Below are 6,721 nucleotides of genomic sequence, written 5' to 3'. Positions count from 1 at the left end.
TCCTACGTAGTATGCGTTGATGAGGTTATGCATACTTTCCTTTCCTGTTTTCCTTCCTCTTTTCCTCGGTTCTTTGCTTGTAGTCAGTTCTAGGCCTTTCATCTTTTTCTCTGTCTTTCCCGGTCTTCTGTTCCATTTCCTTCCCTGTTGGTTGCCTTCCTTCGCCATCCGACTCTTCTCGCTGCTTTTTTCTTTTATGTCTGAGTAGCGCACCTGGACTTGGGCTTGGTACTCACTAGCGTGGTTCAAGTGTCGTGCCATCAGAGTCTTCTGCACACTGGTTTTTAATCTACCTATAACAAAAACCAGAATTAAAACATTATGAACCGTAATTAAATTTTCCATAGTGGACACATAGTAATTTATGCTTTGTAATTTGGTCTTGGTTTTGACATAATTCCTTATATTCTTGCTTTGATACTCGACCTGAGAATTGGCCTTGTTCCTTTCAGAATTCCAACATGCTTCCCCAATTCCAGATGAGACTACTTAGGTGCAGTCTCTTTCATCTGCTCTGTGCCCTCTTTACTATTTTTACCCCAGTCGACACCCAGGTTCCACTCGCTTCCCTCAAGGTTTTGTAAGATAGTGACAACTCCATCTTCCAGGTTGCTGCCCATGAGCAGTTGAATTGCCCCTCTGTCTGGCTCCTGCAAGACCACCCTGCGCCTCTAGCATCCTATGCTACCAACCCTGCCAACCAATCTCCCAGAATTATTTCTTTCTTAGTTATCACCACCCCAGAGGGCAAGACAATGATTCACCCTTTCCCAAAAAACGACAATTTTGTCCCTGGGCCAGTCAATCCCTTAAGTGAAGCTGAGCCTAAGCCCAATTTGGACGTTCTCCCCTCCGCGATTTTGGGGCTAGTTACTGCACCCTCTTCTACTAGCCTGTTCTAGGTCTTGCATCGATGTTGTACTAAGGGTTTGCATCTAGATCGCCGAGCCAGAGGGGGCGCTAGATCAGGTATTGCATCAGGCCTCCCGCAATTCTCTTTAATTCCTTCCCTCTCAATCCAAATACCCATCCTTAACTACCAAAAGAAATTATTCATACAGATGTAGTTGAAACCGCTCAGGATGACGCTACTGGCAGAGTCAATTTGACCCAACATTCTCCTTCTGCCCCAGGACCTAGCTACCCTGAGATGAGATTCAAATGTCCCTTCCCCCCCTCCCCGGATGGCTATCCAGTCTATCCCACCCCAGGTTGACAGGCCAATAACCCAAGGATACCAGAAGGCTTCAATTCTATAATCGACAGGGAGAACCATAATTATTAACCAGTAATCGTCTACAAGATTCATTACTGTGCCTCTTTCTATCTGTAATCGTCGCAGATTCCAATTCATATTTTCCAAACCAACGCAGGGGAAGGCAGGGAGCACATACCAGGTTTTACAGGCAAAAGTCGAACACTGCTCGACGTCCCCCAACACTCGGCGCTTGCCAACTCCAACTGCACGTCCTGCCTTCTCTTCCTGCATGCAAATGCCCCTCGACCTTACCACCTTTCCCTTTAATTTTCTCATCCACCTACCCGGCCTCCCTTCCAAGAAACCCGCCACATGCTTTGCTCCGCTGGCTGCCTCCCTTCCTTTCTCATGTGGGTCTTGGGATGGGAACCCACTTACCTTCCAATTAATGCCCTTCATTATTGCTTGCCTACTGCTGGCTGCTCTTGCTGTGAGTTGCCTGTTTCTCCATCTCCACTTGCCGGCTCCCGTGCCAACTATCCGAGCCCGCTTCCCTCTGCCTTCCATGCCATCTGGCCAGCTCCTCTTTTCTCTGCTCGTCGTGACCATTGTTACTGCCTTGAGTTTCCTGGTCCTCCACTTTCGCTTGCCGGCTCCCGTGGCCACTAACTAACCTTGCTTTCCTTTGCTCGCCATGCCATATGGTCGACTTCTCTTTTCTCGGCCCGCCGTGACATCTGGCCAACCCCTCTCCCCTATATTTTGCATGGCCCATCTCAACCCAATCAAGAGGATTCAATATTAATTTTGATTATTATATAATTAAAAAAATAATTTTATTTTTATATTTTATATTTTTTTATATCCAAATTCTCAACATTCCCACGTTCCAAAAACTCATACAACATAATATTTTACCAATATATAAAATTTTAATTTCTTTTTAATTTTTATTTTATAGGAAAAAAATAAAAATTATTTCAATTTCTCAAAATATAATGCTCTCCTGATGTGCATATAAAATTTTACAATTATTTTCATTTTTATATGAATATATTTCATTGAAAATGTGCTTCCACTAAACGAAACCTCATTCCCATGTCCCTCTGCCCAGTCCAGCCAATTCATTGGCCTCTTCTGCTTCCCCTCAATCTCCCAATTTAGCCTCGGCTGGATCTAATTAACCAACCAAAAATTTGCGGGTTCGGTCCATATCTTCTGCTTTTGGAATGAACACTTTAGTCGGAGGTAATGTGGCAGTGACTTTGTTAATCTTTTCGCACATTAAAATTAAAAAATAAAGATTAAACAAAAATATTATTATTAAATATATATATTTTTTAATTTTAAAATATATTTATTTATGATTTATTAATTTAATAAATAATTATATATATATAATTTTGATGATGAATAATACTTGTTAACTATAAATCTATTATAAAATAATAATAATAAATAGATTCCAAAAATTAATTTAATTTAATAATAAATAAATTTAAAATAATATAAAATTTTATAATATTATAATTTGTATAAAAATATGCATTTTTTAACATTTTCTAATTAGATTAAATAATTACCTTAAACAAAATCTATTATAATTTATAATAATTTACTATATTACAAAATTATTAATATAATATTAACATAATCCAATAATTTTTTTTATAAAAAAAAAAAAATAAAAACAATTGCAATGAAACATGTGCTCATGTCCGATTCTTCAAACCAACCCTCCACCTACATGAATAGAAATGTGCTCTTACACGATTTTAAATTTTAAAATAATCTATAAATTCTATTCCCTTATTTAAAATCCTGTTATCATTAGAATAAGATTTTTTTTTTTTTTTTATTAATACTTTTAAAAATATATATAATATCAATATTTTTGATTGTTAATTTTTTTTGTCTTTTTAAATTGAAATGTTCATTATACAGTTTAGTGTGATGTATAATATTTTCTATCTGTTATCAAAATTGAAATTTTACTTATATCGTTAAATAAAAAAATATATATATTTAAATAATATAAATTTATACAAAATTTTACATATAAAAAATTAGATGTTTCTAAATTCATATTAAATTTATATTTAAAATAAATCTAAATTAGTATATTACAATTCATTTTGCAAATTTCGGTGTTGACAATATAAGACGGAAAATCCATCGGCTTTTTTTCGTACAGTGTATGCAACTTAGCGTTATCTTCAACGTACAATGTGTGCAAAGTACGTACAATCGATAAAGTAGTTGTTGCTCTTCTTTGAATAAGTAAGTGATGTTGACCGTTTGAACAAGTCAGCCATAACACACAAGAATGGCTGCCTGAAACAACTCTTTAACGCCCAAAAAAAAACAGAATTGCAAAAAGCTGAACACGCGGCGGAACGAAGAGTGGTTAGTAAAAAAATTTCAATTTTTTTTATAAAGTCACTGTTTGAATCATGTTTTTGATGGTGGAAATGGATTCAACACCATCAAAAATTTGTGGGGCACTTAAAATTATGAATTTTGACAGCTTTTATTTAGATTTACAAAAATCGCTCCAAGTTTTTTTCAAAATATGGCCAGAATTCCCATAACTTTCAGGGCAAAAAAGCAGTCTATGACAATATGTTGTGGCAGAAAAATACTTTTTAATATGCCAAATTTTTTTGCCAATGGATAGTTAATCTCAATGCCTTAGTTTATTTATTTATTTTAATATTTCTATAGGTTTTATTTTAAATTTATTATGGAACATAAAAAGACATTCAACTGTACAACCCAACCCACTGTGATGTGTAATTTTGTCTGTCCCTCATGAAAGTTGAAATTTTGCTCATCCATAGAAATAAAAAATTTAAAAATGTTAAATAACTATACAAAATATTTAAATAATATCTATTCATAAAAAAATTTACACTTGAAGAAATTGGATCCCTCCCCGCTCATATTTGATCCATATTTAATTGAGTGAAGAGGCTCATTCTACAGCCTAGTGTGATGTGTAATTCTGTGGGTCCTCATCAAAGTTGAAATTTTAATATTTAATTGAGTCCAGAAGCTCATTCTACAGCCCAAATCTATACTGATCTTAAATTATAAATACAAACTCTCTAATTTGAAAAAATACCTAAATGAATCATCAAAATTGAAATTTAAAAATATTTAATTGAGTCCAGAAACTCATTCTACAACCCCAAATCTATGCTGATCTTAAATTATAAATACAAACTCTCTAATTCGAAAAAAAAAACACTAAATGGAAAAAAACTCACACATGAATTCCTAGAAGCGACGTCCGGTATCAACATTGTGAACGTGCATGGGCAAGCATTTGTTTATGGGTTGGGGATATAGAAATACGGGTCAAGCGAACGATAAAACATGTGAAAACACGCATGTCACCAATGGCCTCCAATTAAGGAATAGTCCATTTTCAGTTTCAATATGAAGAACATCTCTATCTTGCCCCCTGATAGATGATAGATGCTCACCTGCTTGCGCAAAGGTTCTTTCAACAACTTTATTGGTGAACAAAGCGTTTAGGCTGAACAAAGATAAGTGAATCGACAAATCCAATCCAGGGAATGTCAGAAAAATTCAATTAATTTTTTCTTAATCAAAATTTGTAAAAACATATAAATTGGACATTAGAACTTATAAATAATTTATTTTTTGCAATTATTAAATTAAATTAATTTAATTTTTGATTGGTGCAAAAGAGAAGGACTCTTATTTAGTAATCATTACTTTAGATTTATCATTAAATAATGATAACTCATTTGCACCATGTGGAAAATGATAGGTGACATGACGTGTTATTGTAAATTAATTCGTAACTTTTATAATATTGTTCTCATTGTCGTCCATCCTTTGGAATGACGTGCCACCATATATTGTGAAGCTCCTCCGCGCGTGGGCATCTATTGCCAGCTTAACGCCCTGAAGCAATTGAATTTATGATGTGATATGTCTATATCGTTTTCTTGTGACAGTACACTAGTGTAATGAATTCGGTAATTAAATGCATATCAATTTGTTCAAACACCAACGCTTAGAAAACCCCTGAAAATGTAATAGACCATGATGATTTCTACCAATTCCAGGTCTTAGTGGGGCACATTTCCGTTGAAGCTACATCAACTATGGCTCGGGAAGCCAGGTCGATTGAGCGATACACCCCATCAAAACCATAGTAAGTGCTCCTTGAATTCTAGGCCCTAGGTCATCCCAACATATCGTTATTGCGAATCTGGTTTCAAGCATCGAGATGGATTTCAGATGCAAGTTGTGTTTTGACTACATTTATAAGCCAAAGCAAAAATTCCCTGTAGAATCAAGAGCAAGAACCTTGGGTTTATTTGGAACTCGTTGAAGTAGGGAGGAGAACCGAAAGCCAAGTGGGTTGCATCTAGCGACTACAACCCTCCATACTTTCGTTTCCTTCCTGGCCTGCTTTAGCCTTGACTTGATTTTTCCTTGAGTTTTTGCCTAGCTCTCCCAGCTTTGGAAACACTTTACAGAGCATTCATTAATTAACGAGTGTAATGTTCATTAAGGAGCCCTTTCTTCCTTCCTTTCTTGTCTCGACTTTAACGCCTTGAAGCAATTGAATTTATGAGGAGATCTGTCTATATCATTTTTTTTGTGACAATGCACTGGTGTAATCAATTCGGTAATTAAATGCATATCGAATTTACACTCTTCCACCTTTCATTAATCGAAATCACCAGAAGAACAGAGGTAGAAAGAACCTGTTTCTAAAGTACTCCTGTAGTAGGTAGTAGCGCTGGCATTGAGCAAAATCACCAAAAAAAATAGAGGTAGCATAAAATGGTTGCGAAAGAATAGTTATAGCATCTGTGCAAAGGTATGGCTTGCTACAATATTTCTACTTTTTTTTTCTCTTTGGTTCTCCTCTGTTTTCTCTCTGGTTTTCTTAAGTGCAATTTACTCATTGTAATATCATATCACGCAGTGAATGATTTAAGCTCTGGTTATGTCATGAAATATAGAATGTTTTGGTCATTTCAGGTTATCGTAGAAGTATGGTGGTATTGGGTATATTCCAGACCTATTCAGGTGTCTACTATTGAAATAAGTTGGTAGATGTCGTTACCTGTCTGGCAAACTAAACTTGAGAGGGATGCCAAGGGTTTTGAATTTTCAAACACCCGTTAGATCTCTCATGACGGTGTTCTTCGTTGTCGGATGATCTCTTTTATGGTTGCTTGAGCTCCATATGGATTCCACATTCTTACATTTATTTAAGACCATTTTGATTTTTCCCTGTTTTTACTACAAGATCCATTTCTTAAAAAATATTTTTGGTTCCTTAGCTTCTTTAGATGATATTGTTGAAAGCTAATGTCAATGCATTAAATCTAGCAGGAACTCATATTAGGTAAAATAGTTTTTGTTGAGTTTAATTTAATTTGTTTTAATAGTTTTGTGTTGACGTGTTCTATATATCTTTTTCTTCTATGGATGTTCTTTTCATGGGATATAAAACTGAATTTAGTAGTTTTG

The sequence above is a fragment of the Pinus tabuliformis genome, chromosome 7, assembly GCF_031772625.1.
Source record: "Pinus tabuliformis cultivar Carrire ecotype Pingquan chromosome 7, CPIR1, whole genome shotgun sequence".
NCBI lineage: Eukaryota > Viridiplantae > Streptophyta > Pinopsida > Pinales > Pinaceae > Pinus > Pinus tabuliformis.
The sequence above is the reverse complement of the archived record's forward strand: the minus strand, read 5'-3'. Positions refer to the sequence as shown.